Here is a 17,386-nt window from a genome sequence, read left to right as displayed (position 1 = left end):
AGGGTGATCAAAACCATACAGTAAATATTAAATTTTTAAAAATGTATTACATAAAAGACACATTACCACTAACCTCCCTCCCGCAATGCTCCTCCTTCCTTCCTTTGAACACACTTACTCCACTGTTCTTGGCAGTTTCTGAAGCAGTTCCGAAAGTCTTCTTTCATGAGTGTCTTTAGTAACTCTGTCAGGGCTGCCTTGAAATCCTGAATCTATTTAAACATTTACCTTTCATGATCATTTTTACTTTAGGAAAGAACCAGAAGTTACATGGTGCCAGATACTGTGAATAAGGTAGATGAGGACACATGGCTATATTTTTACTAGACTGACTTTCTATTAGATGGCACTTGGCAGTGGCATTGACCCTGTTTTTGATCACACATTAAGAACATTCATGAAAGAAGACTTCCAGAACTCCTTCAGGAAGTGACAAGATTGATAGAATAAGTGTGTTCCAGGCTACAGAAAGTATTTTGAGGGCGATTAATGGCAATGTGTCTTTTACTATAATAAAATTTTTAACATTCACTGTATATTTTGCTCACTTCTTGTACAGAGAACTACAGATTTTTTTGAAGTTGAAAAATTTCTCTAATTGCCAAATTTTACACTTAACAGACAATGAAAGATTTGAATGTTTGGTATAACTACTGAACATCTTTATTTTGAAAAGTCGTACTTTTGAAGCAATGTAGGTTGATGACAGCAGGAAATATAGCATTTGATGATGTTATAATAATATTGTATTTGATAATACAAATCCATATAATTATGTTTTAAAAAGCATTAAAACCTTGCTGCAAATTTTCAAATGTTAAATACAAAAACCTATCAAATAGCCAATTTATATAATTAAATTTCCTCCTGTTGTTACTTTACTACATTTCAGATATGATATACAGATATCACTAAAACTCTGAAAGAGACTATCATCATAAAGTGTAGCAATGCTCTCACAGACAGTTAAAAGACACAGCTACTAAGAAAAAGGGGTTAATACAAATCAAAATTAAATGAATAAACAAAACCTGCAATGTCATTATCAAAACAGACTAACTTTTAAGCAAACATATATATCAGAGATTTCCTGTTTGGGAACTTCCTTCTTAGTCAGTCTTCCAAAACCTCAAGAAAAGTGATCATATTACTTTACAGTCAATGGTTCTAACTGAAAATGTTATTACAGTTTTATCATCCACCAGCCTTGACTCCAAATGACTTCTGGCTGTTCCCCAAAATCAAATTTATTCTCAGTTGATGAAGATTTATCACTTTGGAGGATATTCAAAGGAATGTGCTTTTTAAGGCAATTCTTGAAAGCAAAGAAAGGGGTGGGAGAAAGAGAGAAGAAAGAAAGACTTAAACTTAGAGAAAGGGTAGGTCTAGTAAAATAAATACAACTTCCCAAGGAACATCCTTTGCAAGAAAAAAGCATAATGCATGATTTGGATTTTTAAACAATCTTCATTGAATTACATTCACAGTTTAGCAAGCATAAATTACCTGGTTGATGACTTTTAAAACTTCTGTGTTTATATGGCCAAAAATAATACCCAAATTAAAGAAAAAAACTTTACTATGGAAAATCCACCCTAATGTTCAAATAATACAAATGTCTACTCAACATAGTTTATAAATGGCTTTTTTAGTTTAATATTTTTTCCTTCATTACACCACTGACAACTGACTTTCTCACAGCCAAAGCTTTAAAATGGCAAAACAGATTTTGAAGACATTTTCTGTAATTAAAAGCAGCTTCTAGACACACAGAGAATTTCTCAAGGATAATGTTGCCTTTCACTTTTCCCTTGAAAGATTCAAATGAAAAAGAAATGTGTTGAAATCAAGTACTGTAATTAGAATTCCATTTGGTCCATCACCCCTTTTCAAAATTTATTTAAAGATTCTGGATTTTACTGACAATTTTTTAGCACCACAATATCTGGGGAAATACTAGTATTTGGTGTTTTAAAATGAATATATGTAATCAAAAAGTCAGTATGATTTATAATCACAAAGAAGTCTAGAAATGTTAAATATCTAAATACTTTTAGAAAGTGGCTTTTCATTAAAAAGCTCAAATATCAGTTTTGGAAGTCCATGTAATTGTGGCAGATGTTAACTCCTCATAATATCCCTCTTTATTGCTAATAGGGCATCTGATTTTTGGAAGGGCTCATTATCATTTGGTGAGGTGGGGAGACACTTCCTAGTTTCTCTTGATGCTGGGCATGCATAGAACATGAGGGAAAGTGATAAGTATACTTTCCAGCACATCTAAAAGAGATGAAGGATGCCCTTCCTTCCACTCCATCCTGTTGCCTGGGACAAAGACATAATACTAAGATCATCTCTTAGATCCAGTGTATGAAACTTAGACATAATAAAATGTTTAAAACTGTGAATCCTATTTTCTTTTCTCTCTTTTTTTTAATTTTGAGAAAGGATCTCACTGAGTTACCTAGGTTGACCTCAAACTTTCTATCCTTTTGCCTCAGCCTCCTAAGTAGCTGAGACTACAAGGATGCACCACTACACCCAGCAAGCTCCATCTTCTTATGAGCCTGTGTTTATTTGCCTAAGTACCATAAGCGTAATTGTTCCAGAATGCAAAAATAAGATATCCTCAAGAAACAGAAAATATCTTCTCCCATTCAGTAAACGGATTCTAAATTTTAAACAGTGTAGTAATTAAAAACTAACAAAATAAAAATGAATAAATAAATTCATACAGTGTCAACATTGCAAACAAATAAGAAAAAAACAATATCTGGATGCTAGTTAATAAAATATCTTAAGACATGTGAAAAATCAAAGAATGTGTTACCCAAGGACCAAGGAAAAAATACAGAATCATCATCATTTGGGGGGGAGGCTTATATTTATATTTAGATGGCTTCTATGATGGCTTTTTTTTAGATCTCTCCCCAAAGCCTCATGAGCTCATAGGTGAAGCTTTTGAGAGTGGCTAGACCTCAGATGAATGATATTGGATTGGTCCACTGACTGGATTAATATAGTTTTGGGTGTGGGTGATGGACTCACTGTGAAGAGAATACCCACCCCAGGTATGGGTGGCACCAACCAATAGGGTTGTAGCCTGGATGGAATAAAAAGAAAAAGAAGAAAGTTGCACTGGTTCTTGCCTGTCATGCCATGGACTGCTTCCCCTCTGTCATGCCCTTCTTCCATCCCACTCTGCCTTGGAGCCAGTGAACTACAGGCTGAAACCTCTATAAACTATGAGGTAAAAGAAACCTTTCCTCCATTAACTTGGTGTCGGGTATTTTGTCCCAGCAATAAGAAAGTAACTCACACAGTAGCACAAGATAGCTAAAAAGACATTTGAAGAAAAGGGCTAAAAAATAGACACAAACCAGAAGCTTCCACCCTTCCAATTGTCAACCGTATAAATAAGACATGGTACCTTTCATTTCAGAGACTCTCAAATTGTTTTGAACAATGGGGTACCTATATGCCCTCTTCATTTTATAATCCTGTTGTAAATGCTAAGCATAAAAAAGAAGTATGCAGGAAAACAGTCTTTGTAAACATAAGACATTACTTAAATAGCTGTGTAAACATGCTAAAGGTATACCCTGGCTTGCATTTCTACAAGTTTAAAAAAAAGTCTTATTTTTAAAATATATATTACTGTTAAGATATCCATCTTCAAAAATCTAATACAGACCTTCTCACACCTACCCTTGACATTTAAGGGAAAAGACAGAGCTTAATTTGTTCTCCAAAGATTTTCCTCTCACTCTAAATACGTAAGTATTTACCAGTATTACATAAAAACAGCATATACCTTACAAAGCATTTTTCACCTTATGAGAATCACACTGATGCTATCTCTGATCAGAAGACAGAGTGAAAGACAGCCAATGGGTATCTAAACACAGACCAGAGGAACGTCATGCAGTTAAAGATACTGAGAAACAGCATTTTTTTAAAAAAAAATTTTAATTATTTTTTATTTAAATTTTTTAAAAATTAACTATCTTAGAATATCTGGAAAAAATTTCCAGATAGTACATTAAATGCTGGCAAATGTGTTATACTCTATAATATGTTGCTATATGGTTTCAGTTTTATCAAAATTACATCTGAGGGAATGAAAATCATTTGTCTACATTTAAAATTCCTCATCTCTACAACTCAATATTTTTCCTTGATGCATTCTAAATGCCCTAGTAGAAATTATTTTGAAAAGAAACCATTAAAGGTATGCTAATGACTCTGAATTGTGACAGATGCTGTGGAAACAGGCCTGTTGGCGGAGGCGCAGCACCATTAACTATCTATCATAAAGTACTCTGGACTTGCTCATTTATGACTGCTGTGTTGCTCAAGGGGGGAGAAAAACAGCAAGAGTTTCTCTTTCTGAGGCAAAAATCATAAGCCACTCACTTATTCTAATGTCATGAACCCCACTGTTATTCTACATGATAATTAGGAAAATCAGAAGTAGTGAAATATTGTTTTAACAACGTGATTAGAATTAAACTATTGAAAGGCCAAGGAGGAAGCTCCACATGCTTCCTGACTGGTGGGTCTCCAACTAAAGATACTAACTGCATTCAAAACAAGTCCCAGTTGCTGGGAATGGAATCAAGCTTTACAGGAGGATGCAGGAAACACAGAAGGGAAGAATTTAAGAAGGGGTAATAAAACTCATCATTGCTCTAATAGTCTTCTTTCTACAACCTGTCCAGAATACATATTGGCTGATCACCGATTTTGATGGGGAACACTGATTTGGCCACTGTGCAAAATATACATACATATGTGTAGGTGTCAAGAAATGTATAGCAAAAAATAGAGCAGTACATTTCTACAGTGTTTGTTTGCCTATTCATTAGCTCATTTGATTCTAGCAAGAAAGCTGTGCGGAAAATGTGATTTTGATTTTCAAAGACAGGAAAACGAAGCTCAGGTAAATGACACAAGTAGCTAATTATCACCATATCGTAAGTTGAGTCCACAAGCCAGGTCTGCTATCTCTATGGCTAATGTTCTTTTCTCTAAGATCAGATGAAAATGAAATGGCACTTAGAAGAAGTACAAGAAGGACAAGAGTTAAGATATTTCCTTACAAAAACATGAAGGACAGGACTGTTACATAATGTACCTAGTACAGGTTTTATAATCTTAGAACATAGAGGAAGTCTGAAGCATGTATGGCCACTGGGGCCTTGGCACCAATGAATGGCCTTGCTAGGCTAACACCAAAGTTATGTGGAGCACTGTGCTGTAAAATAGCACCAAGAGGAAATTGATTCATTGCCAATCAGTTGTTCACATCAAGAGCTGAGTATAAGAATCGTGTATTTTTAAAATACAAATACTCAGGTCCCACTCTATAAGTCTGAATCTACTGGGGCATTTGTACTTTGCAATAGCTATAGAAAGGACTTTAAGAACTAGTCAGACTTGGGACATTCCATCCCAGAATTATAAAATTCTTCCTTTTGTACCTGCATTGATAGTCTATAGAGAACACAATAGTAGGTGTGAAATTCACAACTTTAAAAGTTGGCTGTAGATTTTACAAGAGCAAGTGAAGGACAGAAAGTGTAGCGAAGAATTAAACAATAAACAATTCTGTCCAAGAAGGTAATATCAAGCCTAAAGGGTTTTTAACTATGGAAGGGAAAGCACTCAAGCCAGCCCTGAATGGATAGATGATAAGTTCACTTTCACAGCAAATGCAATAAACTTAGAGGCCATATAGAGTTTGCTATCATAGGTGTCTGATAAAAAGTGTTGTTAATACCCTAGGCTCAAAAGTTTGCATGAACAACTTGCCACTGGAGTCATATTATAGACAGTAGTAAAACCAACTGCTTATTACTCACAGAAAGATTTTAAATGTCCACTTTTTCAATTGAAGTTGGCCCTTTGGCATTAAAGAATAATGACAACAGAGAAGGTGACAGTAAAATATTGCACCTTTAGAAAGACCTTAGAGGTGTTCTAAAGGTCTCTTATGGCTCTCTATAAAGTAGAAGTCAATGTATCCATTATTTACTTATTTTAGAGCCATGTGGTAATGAACTCAATATTATATTCAATACTTCACTTCATTATACCAATAGCTGCCTGGTCTAGCCAGTGAAAAGGACTGTTCAAATGGCAAGTCCTTTATTTACACGTGAAAAGGCCATGAGTTAACTAATGTCATCTAGACTCTTCATCACAGAATCTAGTCCATAAAAAGAACCTTATAGAGTCCTCAAGATAACTTTTAGTAGTCTCACTTAAGTGATTATAAACTTCTCAAATGTTATGAGTTTAATAGACGGGCAGGAGGTATTTGGATTTAATGAAGACTCTGAAGACATCAACTGTACCCTATAGAAACAGGGCCTTGTCCTCTGCCTGCATTCTGTCAGCCTCAGAGGAGACTGTCTTCCTCACCCTGGTTGGCCTCCTCAGCCCGCTTAGATGGACCACCCATGAAACACAGTTCTTCTACCTCCTACACCACTACTGAGGACTCTGCCTTCATGTTCTACACTTAACAGAACAGCTATCTAATTGACCACAGCAGCCCAGAACAAATCCCAAATTGCTATTTTCTCAAGACGTGGCCTATGGGACAACCCAAATTGCCACTCCACAACTAAGTCTCCCTGGCCCCTATTCTGTCTCTTGAGACTGCCAACTATCCTGGAGTTCCCAGAAGGCCTGCTCAACTTCTGACATTTAATGTGGATACCATAAATTCCATTCAGTAATAACTGGTGAGTTCTTACTGAGTATAAATCCAGTATGGAAATGCAAGTATAAATAATATGGCCCTTTTCTGCCATCAAATTCCAAAAATAAAACCACATTCTAAAATGAGAAACATATACCAGACAAGACTATGCAGGATAAAGGTTTCAAATAATGTGACCATATTTCCTGGCTTCCTGGAACACCTCAGTTTATGTATCTTGTCCCAACATAATTAAGAGTGCCTTCTTTCACCTTCCCAGTTAAGATGATAAATTATATATCACCCTAATCATAAGTTATAAACAATGGGTTTTGGAAGTATAGAGAAAATGGACAGAAATCAAAAAGGCTTTACAAAGAAGGAAATATGTATGCTGTGCTTTGAAAATAAAGGGAAATATTAAATGAGAAGGTAGGGAGGTGGGGGAAAAAAGAGGGACAATCTGGGACAAGGAACTAGCATGAGGAGGGTTAAAGAAGCGGGGCATGCCTACCACATGCTCCTGAAGCACTCATGGGTCTGTCTTATTTTGTAATATGGTGGTGTGCTGGTAGTCATTATAGTCATATAAACTCTTTGCTCCATCTCACACCCTACCTCCCCCAGCACAGCGGCTGGCACAGGAGATGCACTAAATCTATGGGTTAAAAAGCATGAGCTGCTATTCAACTGAATGAACCAGGGCAAGCCAACACGTGTCACCTCTGGCCTACTACACAGCTCTGCTGTCTTAGGAGTTAAGATTATGGCCATGAAACTAGCACTTTTTGCTGGCCCTGCAGTTTACAAATATCTGGAGGAGATCACCAGAGCTGGCAGAACAAGAGAGAGGGTCAAGGGTTCTCTTCAGGCACTGATCCAGGAACAAACTGTTTTTGTTTTGTTTTTTGGAACAAATTTTTGAGACATGGTTGAGAGGTAAAAAGAAGTGACAAGTCTTCATTGTGCCACCTTCAGCATCTCAACAAAAAAGGGGATTCTGCAATATTCAGAGACACAGGAAGTTCACAGCTGCAGAACCAACTGCTCTTGCAGTACAGTCCCCAACACTCTACAAAGTCCTGCCTAGAAAAGGTAACAAGGTAGCAGCAACCATGGCCACTGAGAGGCAGAGTAAATCAGTAATCTCCATTCTATTGTAGTGGACTTCTCTCTCCACCAGCCTTTCTGGGTTCCTCTGTGCATCTATACTGCTTGCCAGACTTCAGGTGCATTTGGGCTTTGTCCAGTGAAATATGACTTTAACCACAGTTTACCCGTAATACTAACACTCAGCTGCATGCTCTTTTTTCCCACAAAATTCTTCAGGAACCCAAGGCACAATGTATCACAGAGACAGCTTTCCTCTCTGTGGAAAAGACATCAAGGGAGCGCAAAGCAGGAAGCTATCAAAAGTTGTACTGGCAAAGAGTCAGCAAAAGCTCTGCTCTAGACAGATCTGAGCCCTATTAAGTCATAAGACCCCAACTATCACACAGCATGCTCATGCACAGCACCAACAACTTCAGCCTGTGAAGGAGACCCTTTCCCTCGGTACCTGTGGAGCAGGGAACATTCCTCATCACTACTGTTCTCCCCCATGTCATGAAAATCCAAATCATAACTGAGGACTATTTGATAAGATTTCTGAGCTGAGTGTGGGAGGACATGAAGCTAAAAAGATAGCTTGCTACAACCATTTCCACGAGAGGCAAACACTTACTAGGGTTAGACAGTTAGTTGTTAGACCAGGACAGTGCGAAGAACACAACCACAGGTTATCTTTTTTAATCTCTTCTTCCCTTCTATATATTAAATTCTTTCTAAATATGAATTCATAGCTGATGATGTATTTTGTTACTTAGAAATACATAAATTAATATTTATTTCTGGGACTGAGACAAAGACAAAAATGAGTTTTAAATGAGACCAAGTCAAGAGAATAGTCTTGAATATTAACAATAAAGTATAAAAAATTAAAAAGAAAAATCACACTGTCTTCCATGTAAATTTTTAGATATTAGTATTCTGATATTTATACTAGTAAAAGATCATACTATGAACATGTTTCATGATGTTAATCATTTTGATACTTTAAAGACTAAAACGTAAGGATTGTCATATCCTTTCTTTAGATACAAGCAAATCAGTGAAAGGTAATTACTTACTCTACAGCCACTTCATATATTTTAAGCTTTAGTACAAGAACACAATTTCTCTCTTAAGTTACTGACCCCAGATAAGACCTCCTAAAATAAAAAGACCCTAACCAGCCAGAATCTTTAGGCCTTACAACATACCTATAGTGACAAGGTGAAAATCTGGCAAACTAAGAGATGTTTTCTTGATAACTGGGAGACAAGATGTACCTTTCTTTCTTAAATATCCTCGAGTATCTTTATGTGCACTTTCTTTTTTTTTTTCTGAGTCGGGGATTTTATCATGTTGCTCAAGGCTGCTCTCTAAATCCTGGATTCAAGAAATCCCTTTCATTTCAGCCTCTCAATGACTATGACTATAAGGCACATACCACGTCTGGCTTCCACTTTTAGCATCATTTCTGCCCAAGTAGCATGTGTACTGGCTTTGTGAAATTAAATACCTATGTAATTTCATCAAACTACTCCTGTGCTCCTGTCAATCTCTTCCTCTTAATTCTGTTTTAAGAAAAAGGGAGATAAAAAATCCATACCAAACAGAAAAGAGGAAGAAGTCAGGGTAGATCAGTGAAAAGTAGTACTAGAATTCAATCACATCATTCCTCCAAATTAGGTTACAATAACATACCAGAAACTTTTTCAGCTTCCTATAAAATATGTACCACAAATTTAGAGAAACAGCCCCAAAGCCTTGTATCAAATTGCAAACACTGTAAGAGTATTCCCTTAATATACAGTCGCCTGTTACTTGTTTCTGTCCTGTCTTTGGTGATGAAGAGACAGAAATGTCCTTTGTACAGCTTCTTTGATGACAGACTTTAATAGAGTGCATGGATGGATTTACAGCCAACATGGATCAATTTCTAGTTATTTTACAATTATTGATTAGGGAACTCAAACAGACTTTGCTACTTGCCAGACAAAAAGCTAACCTCATGCCACTCCTCCATAAATCTTGAGAAAAAGCCAAAGAAACATGGAAACTGATGTATTCTGGAAAAAGAGCATGCCAAGGCCAGAACTCAAAGCTGAGAATCAAGTAACAAATGTGCCTCCAAAACAGAGCCTGAGAAACGTGTTGTACTGGCAAGTTGCTCTCAGTCACAGCAGCCACCTTTGTTGCAATCGGAATTGATGGCAGTTTTTTCACTTCGAGTAAAAGATTCCTGTCAGGGTGAACATATTTTAATTCACTGCATGCATTTGTACCATGTCATTTACAAGGACAAACCCTGACTGCTTCAAGAGTCTGCTTCTGTTGTGTTACTCTACGGGCCCAGTACACATGTTCCCAAGACTTGAATATATATACATACATACATATATATGTATGTATGTATATATATTCAAAGAGAAGAAAAGAGGATGCAGGAAGCAATATCATAACATACATGCAGAGCATGTGTACTGCGACAGATGTGTCTTGGAAATGGTATTGATAAGGTGGAGATACAATTAAAATATGCTGCGTTCTAAAGAAAGATGTTATTTAGGACTTGTTCTTTTTGATGCCTTCAGGGTTAGAACTAAGCCAGTCTATAACATACTGAATTCTATATAGTGGTAAAAAAATAATAACTTTGAAACACTGATATATTCTGTCACCTATGCATGACAAGGAACATTCAAATGATGCCATTGTCCATATGCTGCAAATTTAATGTAGGGCAAGGGAGTGTTAGGAAAGGAAAAAAAAATGTCAGAAATGGACAAGACAGAAAATACAACAGTCACATTAAAAATTAAATAATTTTTAAAGAGTTGAACAGAAATAAATAGAAATACAGAAATAAATAGAAAATAAAGATTTAAAACATTTAAATAAAAAAATAAACATTTAAAAAGATGAATCTGTGGGCCAAGAGAAAGTATAAAAATTTAGGTCATAATTTATTTTTTGGGCCGGGGATTTAGCTCAGTGGTTTCACCGCCTACTGCACAAGCGCAAGGACCCGAGTTCGATCCCCGGTACCAAAAAAAAAAAAAAAAAAGCAACATAATTTATTTTTCCCCTGCAGGTTCTTTATCTTTTCCCAGCTTTACTGAAGTATAATTGACAACAACTAAATATATTTTAGGTGAACAGCTCAATAGCTGGATATATGTATACACTGTAAATGACTGTTACAATCACATTAAGATACCTGTCATCTCATATAGCTGCCTATTTGAGCATGGTAAATACTTGAGATAATACTTTCATAGCAAATTTCAAGCACAGAATATAGTTTAAATAGCTATTTAGTTACTGCACTGTACATTATAGCCACAGAAATTATTCATCTCATAACTGAAAGTTTGTACCCTTTGACTAATATCTCCCCAGTACCCCTAATCCCAAGTCTGGGACCACCTTTTAACTCTGCTTCTACATGTTTGAATCTTTTATGTTACACATATGAAATCACACAGTAATTGTATTTCTGTGTCTGGTTTATTTCACTTAGTATAATGTCTTCCAGGTTCATCTATATTGTTCTAAACTTAAGGTACTTATTTAATAGTCATTTTTAAAGGCATAAAGATCCATTTCTGTTCCTTTTAATTTGGTTGTACATAAAATATCAATTCATTTTATGAACAAAGCTCTAGATTTTCATTCTAAGCCAATAAACATGCATTAGTAGAAAGAGCCCACCCTCTTGTTTCCAAGAAAGGGATTCATTTGACTCTTTCAATAAGACTTTCTAAGTCCTGTGCCTGTGACCAAAGCAATTCTACTAATCAGAATAAGTTTTCAATAAAGAAAATCCAATTTAACCAAGAAAATAGAAGCTTTCAACTTTAACTATTTTTGCTTTTTTGAAATGGACTTTTTTAATAACTAAAGAAAATTAAAATAGATGTAACTCTTGGAATTGGTAACCTATTCATAAAACAAAATTACTCTATGAAAACGCAATTTATAAGTATATACAACTTTGCATTCTCTAAGAACCCCTGTATTTATATATTTATTCATCAAGGTAACAGATTTGAAAGAGAAATACATTAAAGACCTTGTCCTAACTTTAAGCAGATGGAAACAAAGGGCATAAAGAAAAGGAAGCAATTTACCTAAAATTACATGGAGTAAAACCTGGAAAGGAAGGTACAGGGACAGAGAAAGGGGCTAATTCAGATGAAATTTCTGCTCACAAAACTGCACAAAAGAAAGAAAGAAGTTCACTCTCTAATGGTGTTTAATGATACAACTTGGATGGCTGCTATAGCATTTTGGGTTCATGAAAAGAAAACTTCCAAAACAATTACTTTTCCTCAACTCACGCACAATATAGGATATTAATCTATTTATATGAATGAATCCCCACCTTTTTTTGTTGCTCACCCTACTTTCTTCTATCTAAAACTCTAGCAATGACAGCAGAAATTCATAAACTGAAGTTAACATAGTATTCACATCTTAATGTTGTTTTCTGCAAATTATGTTTTAAAAGGGATTTTTAAAAACATCAACTAATCAAATAGAAGATATCCAACATAAGGAGGAAAACCTGCTCTAAAGAGCATTGTTGGATGAATTTATAAAAATTAGAACTTGTATTAAAGATTAAAATAGTCATTAAGTTTCTTACTTTGTCTACTGTACTTGGTTACATAAAAAACACAGACTAATTTTTAAAGCGTAAAAAAGTATTAAGGGATAAATGGTGTCTAAACCATGTCTGCAACCCAAGCAAAATGGTTACTCCTACCAACTACAAAATTGTGTGTGTGTACACAAAAAGAAAATGATAAAGGAAACATGGTAAATATTGAAAAAGATAAATCTGAGTTAAGTTCTTTGTACCATTCTCACAACTAAGTTATTTCAAAGTAAAAAAATTTAAGAAATAATTTTTTAAAATTTGTATGTTTGTGATATATAATTACATTCATTTTAAAAAATTAGTATATAGCATTTGATCATTTTGATACTCTCTCTCTTTTCCCCATATCCCCTTCAAAAACTACTAAAATGCTAATTACTTGTAGTGTATTAACCTTTATCATGGGGAATACAAATAAGTTACAAACACACACACACTCTAGCAATGTTTATACTCATTTTTAATTTATGCAATAGCAGAGATCAACTAAAATTCAGTTACCAGCTCTTATCTCTCACTCTGCCCCAGCTTATTTTTCAGAAATAAACTAATTTTTAATACATTAACCTGATGTCAATAAAATTACTCCAAAGTGCAATTAAAAATACATTAATGACTAGATAACTTCATCCTTCATTTCTGTTTCATTTTTTAACTCAACAAATCTCCACAATGGTCAACAGCACATGTACTCAAACTCTGTTAAAAGCTTGAGTTTACAAGACAAACCTGTACAATACCTTTTCTTCAAATTTCTCTTAAAATTCAATTTTAAAAGCACAAAATTTATTAACTCAACTCCATGAGTAAAGCGGATATGCTATTATAAATCACATTTACTCCTAAAAATAATCTATTATTGTCAGGCAATGTGGCACCTACCAGGTGCTAAATTAAACCTATAATCCCAGCTACTTGGGAGGCTGAGGCAGAAAGATGGCAAGTTTTGAGGCCACCCTAGGCAATTTAGTGAGAATCCATGTCAAAAAAAAATTTTTTAAGGAGTTGACGATACAGCTTAGTGGTAGCGCACTTGCCCAGCACACATGATACCCTGGTTTAATTCCTTATACAAGGAGCGTGGTGGTGGGAGCCTACTGTGGCAAGCTTATTATCCTTAACATTCTGCCAGACCACTGCCTCTTTTTAGTGTCCAACGTAAAAAACAAAAACAAAAAAAAACTGAACCACCTCTTACTCTCCTCTGCAAATACATTAGACGAAAAAGAAGTTTTTCCCAAAGTATAATAGGCCCATGGTAAACATTTTTAATAAAGACATTAAAGATAACTTTATGAAATTATATAACAGTATTTAACTAGTTCCTCTGTAATGGAAGGACTCGCATGAGGCAACTTTTAATACTAAAATTATAATATGAAGTCCCAAAACTTCAAAATGATTTACATAGAAATTTTAGTTCTAGTATGTATTACTCAATGCTTTGCTCTTAAACACATTATTCTTAATCCCTGACAGTGTAATGGTTATGAACATATTGTTTCACTGCACAACAACACATGGGCCTACCAGGGTAGTTAAGACTGTCTACCTCTATACTGAGTAGGCCTATGTCACGTCTCTGTACTTCCTATGTATATACTTCATATGCATGATTTTTAGTTGTCTTTAATTACTTATGTCTGCAGTAAATTTCTGCTTTTTCTATGTGTCTCTTCCAAATGGTCCCCTCATTCTAATTGTTATGGCTTGTGTCTTGATGTCCTCCCAAACCTCATGCAGTCACAGGTTGGGCTTTTTCTGGAATTGATTCATGGTGCATTGCTAGGCTCAAGGGCACTAGAATTGAGGATATGAGTGCTACGTGTCCTAAGTGATTTGCATAAGATAAAAGGGACAGAAAGACTCTGTTGAGGCCCCTCCCTTCTCTTGTTGTTTGTGCTGTCTTCCACTGTCATAAATTGTTGCCCCTCTGCCACCCTTCCTGGAAGCTAGCCGATTATGGACTGAAACCTCTACAAACTGTAAGCCAAATAAATCTTTCCCCCTTTAACTTTGGGTGTCGAGTATTTTGTCTCATCAATGAACGAAAAGTAACTAAGACACTAACAGAATGGATCAAATCCACTATAGGTTAAAATAACATTAATAAAAGAATAAATCTGCTAAATTGGGCCCATAATAATACTACATTGGTCCTGGCTCTATTTCTGCACAACCTTTAGATTCACAGTCTCTTTTAACAATTGTTTGATTATCTCTAACAGATGATAAATGTCCTTTCCATATCAAACACCAGGTGAGGTACCAGATTTGAAAGCTCTTGATTAAATGAAAAGTATTAACAATAAATTTCAATCATTTTTGTTATGATTCTAGTATGAGGAAAATTCATGAGCTTTAGGACATTAGCTAGAAATATTTTGTGACTTTTTAGGTGTTTGGAGTTTTGGTTCCAGGCAATCGGGTACTGTGTATTCCTGAGAGTCAAGTATGTTACTGATGGATAGGTCAAATAGAATTTAACAATGAGGGTATACACTGAGCAAAGCGGGCTATAAAAGGAAAATATTTAATTTCTAAGTGGAAAATGTATATTGAGAAGATTTTATAATCTCCAGTAAAACTGGCCCATGACACTGGTGATGTTTCTTATCAAGAGAATATTAAAGAAAAACCTGGAACTGAATTTACAGTCAGTATTTGGAATAAGCAGAGAATATTTAGATCCACAGCTAAGTATTGAACTTAGTAACCATTTGTCATAAAAGATAGAAGGGTAAAAGCTAGCTAGAAAACTCGCAATGTTTAATCAACAAATTTCTATGACAATGAAGATAGCTGATAAGTTTACCATAAGTAATCATAAATTACTGGTGCTGATCATTCCATTGTATTTTTTGAAAATAGCTTGGTGCTGTCTGAGTAAATCATATTCTGCCTAAGGCTATGTAGCTTACCTCAAATTATTTCAGAATCATCTAAAATGACTCATTTTTCTATTAAAATGATGAATGAGCTAAATGAGGTATGTAATAAATACTGCAGGTTCATACTGTAAACAGATTCCTATTCTCTAGAAAATGGAAGTCTTATTTCATTTGGTAATTCTGCCCCTGAGTATTTTCAGAAGCCATCCTGAAACTACAGTTAGCAAAGAAAAAAGAAAGAGTGAGCCACACTGAACAAATGGTAAATGGCTTTATAGTTATAAAAGGGAAACCCCAGGTTATTCCTCTCACCAAAGAACAAACATCCCCACACACATCATCAGTGCATACTTCAAATCATCAAGAATGCAAAAAGGGCCTAACTCAGTTCCTTTTAGGAATCATTCCTAAGCAATAAAACCAAGGATACACAAAAGAAATAAATACAGAGGTGGAAAGTTCATTAATGTCCCAAACACAAAAATAAAGTAGCTCTCATTGCATGTGATATATCACATAGAAAATGATACTGCTATTCAATCTTCTACTAAATTCACTAAACCACAGGTCCATGCTCAATGGGTAGAAAGCAATTCACAAAGGCTGTATAAGAACTGACAGTTGCGAGATTTGCTATGAAGGCAAACTGGAAAGATTGCTATAGAACAAAAGGAGCTCACTGCCTTACAATCTCATTCAAAACATAATGTACAAAACACTTATTTGGGATTTGTAAGGACTGACAGACTTGATTACACTTATGTTAAACTTTTAATTTGTTACACGTTAAAGCAAACACTGAGGGCCATATTTCTTAGCCTATTCAGTAGGAAATGAGATTATGATGTCAGTTCAGTGAAATTCCAAAGCCCTAATGACAATTCATTTCCAACCAGGCTATAAAGCAAATATATTAACAATAAATGCCAAGTCATTATAAAGATATGGAATTATAACCAGCCTTTTGAACCTTAGTTACCTATGGATTTTTTCATACAGTGCTCTCCTTATCTCACCTGGACACACATAATAACCTAAGTGATAGGATGTCAATAAGCATTTACGGCAGGCTACCACTTAGGATACCACTCAACAAGAGCTGTCCTGAGCCAACCAATTTGCAAACAGCTTGATGAATTTTCAAAAATTTATTAAAAGGAAAATATGCAACATTCTAAGCAGAGTTGCTCCCCACAGCTGTCTCTAAAGTTGACTAACTGTCCCAAGAGAACTTCAACAGCATTGTACACAACTGTACTGTCTTCTTCTCTAATCACTTTCTCAACAAGGTCATACAGTCTGAGACAATGTTTCAGAGAAACATATGTGGCTTGCAGTCACTTCTGTGTTGTGTTACTGGATGGGCTCCCCAGTCTTGAAAGTGAGATTTAATCTCCAATACAAAACACAGCCATTTTCTATCTCCAAGCCTCTTACTATCTGGACAACATGATATCATGGTTCTCTAAGGCTATTTGGGAAAGTTAAGATCCTAGCTATCTCTGACCGAGGAGGGGGTTCAATGATGTACATTTAAGAAATATATTCATCTGGTTCAAGGTCAGACTGGGCAACTGAACAACTTCATGAGGGCATGTCAAACCTAAAAATAAAAATAAAAAAGGGTTGGGGGTGTAGCTCTGAACAAAGGCCCTGGGTTCAATTCCCAGTACTACAAAAAATGTATAAATAAATATATTCATCTGGGTAAGTTTTCAGCATACAAGCTGTGTTGAAATATGTATGCAGTCTTATTCATTCTTTGGGCTCTTCACCTAAAGGATAGGCTGACAAACTGAAACAAAACATGTTTTTCCTCTCCCACTGTAGCAGTAAGCATACTTAAAGCTGCCCTGCCACTCCACAGAATATTTGATTAACAATCTCTTCATAGGCTGTGTGCATTCCAGCTGACAATAATAATGCTGCCCTAACACACAGGAAGCAGAACCACACGTGATAACAAAGAACATAAAAGGAGAAAATAGGGTATGAATGCTTTGTCTTGGAAACTATAATGGCCTGCTGAATCCAAAT

The 17,386-nt window shown here is 35.4% G+C and overlaps 1 protein-coding gene across 6 annotated transcripts in view; it reads right to left on the bottom strand.

Annotated features, from left to right (window-relative positions):
- Chchd3 (coiled-coil-helix-coiled-coil-helix domain containing 3) overlaps positions 1 to 17,386 on the bottom strand; it is a 276,433-nt gene that overhangs the window by 153,762 nt on the left and 105,285 nt on the right. The window lies entirely within an intron of this gene.

The sequence above is a fragment of the Heterocephalus glaber genome, unplaced genomic scaffold (genome assembly GCF_053883595.1).
Source record: "Heterocephalus glaber isolate CG9 unplaced genomic scaffold, H.glaber_assembly_v1.0 deba00000546, whole genome shotgun sequence".
NCBI lineage: Eukaryota > Metazoa > Chordata > Mammalia > Rodentia > Bathyergidae > Heterocephalus > Heterocephalus glaber.
The sequence above is the reverse complement of the archived record's forward strand: the minus strand, read 5'-3'. Positions and strand labels throughout refer to the sequence as shown.